General features: G+C 39.5%; 1 non-coding gene across 1 annotated transcript; it reads right to left on the reverse strand.

Moving 5' to 3' along the window:
- Positions 1 to 1,502: 1,502 nt before the first annotated feature.
- On the reverse strand, positions 1,503 to 1,577 carry Trnar-gcg (transfer RNA arginine (anticodon GCG)). The gene has a single exon. It is a non-coding gene; the product is annotated as a tRNA-Arg (tRNA).
- Between the last annotated feature and the right edge of the window lie 373 nt (positions 1,578 to 1,950).

The raw sequence follows: 1,950 nt of genomic DNA on the forward strand, positions 1-1,950 counted from the left end.
TGTGTTATGGAAGTTTATCATGTTTTTACTGTTAAATGTATAATAAGTAATAAAATATAGTTTAGATTTCAGGGTGTTTGTGTTCTTCAAGAATTAGGATTATCATGAAATGTTATGGTCATTTTGTGCAGTTTTCGGTTTAAATGCGTCTTGTTCGTAAAAGTAAACTTTAATATTTATTTGAATATATTTTGTGTGTGGTAATAATGTAATCTTTTACATAAAAAATGAATTGTTTCACAGAAATTTCTGAATGTAATTTTTATAGCTGATTAAATATAGCGGCCTGTCAGACCGTCCCTACGACAAATCGTGACAAAAAAAAGTGACTTGGGAAGCTAAGTATTAAAACAGCACTGATCGCTTTGCCCATTTTCTATAATAACGCAATATTTCAAATCAATGCAAATTTTACGAATACAAATGACCCGTTCTTCAAAAAGATTAATTTAAAAACCAAAAATTTTAATAGAACAAAAAACCAGTGCAAGTAGCAAACTTTTACTTTTTATTCATTCGGTGACTAGTTTTGTGCCGAGACCCATTTTCGAACCATCATAACAAAGTCGAAAATGGCATTTCCGAAGATGAACATGATGAGCTGAAAATGGGTCTCGGCACGAAACTACTCATCTAACGAATAAAAAGTAAAAATTTGCAACTTGGACTGGTTTCTCGGTCTACTGATAAACAGAAGTTGCTGACCCAAGCTACCCCGGCATGCTGGATGTTCGAAAAATTTTAGTACTACTGTTATGAGTAATTGATATAAGTGGTATTTCGGTTTTTATTATCCAGTTACTACGAAGGTAGTCCCAAAAGTAAGGTCTCCTATTTTTTTATAAGTACACAGACCTGTTTATTTTTCAATGCTTTACATCAGTTTACATCTTGAACATTTAGCTATTTTTCGACATAATCACCATTTCTGTCGATGCATTTTTGTAGATGCTGTGGCAGCTTTTGTAAGTCCGTGTCATACCAGCTCTCTGTCATGTTGTGAAGAAAGTTATGAACCTCTTCTTTCACCTAGTCGTCGGAGCTGAATCGCTTTCCGGCCAAATGATCTTTTAACCTAGGGAACAGGTCACTGGGCGCCAAGTCACGACTGTAGGGTGGTCGGGTGATTACGTTCCTCTGAAACTGTTTCAGGAGAGCAACTGTTTGCCGAGCGATGTGTGGGCGAGCGTTGTCATGGAGAATGTGTACCTCCTTGCTCAGCATTCCTCTTCTCCGGTTCTGAATTGGCCGTTTGAGTTTTCTCAGAGTCTCATAGTACCTGTCAACGTTAATTGTGGTCCCAGCGATTCAACTCCGACAACGAGGTGAAAGAAGAGGTTCATAGCTTTCTGAACAGCATGGCGGCGAGCTGGTTTGACATGGGCATACAAAGACTGCCACAGCGTCTACAAATATGCATTGACAGAAATGGTGATTACGTCGAAAGATTAGATTAGATTAATCAGATTAGTACTTGAAACTTCCTCGCAGATTAAAACTGTGTGCCGGGCCGAGACTCGAACTCGGGACCTTTGCTTTTCGCGGGCAAGTGCTCTACCAACTGAGCTACCCAAGCAGGAGGTAATGGTAGAAGTAAAGCTGAGAGGACTGGGCGTGAATCGTGCTTGGGTAGCTCAGTTGGTAGAGCACTTGCCCGCGAAAAGCAAAGGTCCCGAGTTGGAGTCTCGGCCCGGCACACAGTTTTAAGCTGCCAGGAAGTTTCATATCAGCGCACACTTCGTTGCAGAGTGAAAATCTCATTCGAGATTAGTACTTGTTCCATAGATCATGAATACGACACTTCGTAATTATGTGGAACGTGCCAGCTAAATGTTCAAGCTGTAAACTGATGTAAACCATTGTAGCACTTATAAAAAAATAGGAGGCCATACTTTTGGGATCACCCTCGTAGAAACAATACAAATACCTGTTATAATCGAGACCAAACAA

This window comes from Schistocerca gregaria, chromosome 5 (genome assembly GCF_023897955.1).
Source record: "Schistocerca gregaria isolate iqSchGreg1 chromosome 5, iqSchGreg1.2, whole genome shotgun sequence".
Taxonomy (NCBI): Eukaryota; Metazoa; Arthropoda; class Insecta; order Orthoptera; family Acrididae; genus Schistocerca; species Schistocerca gregaria.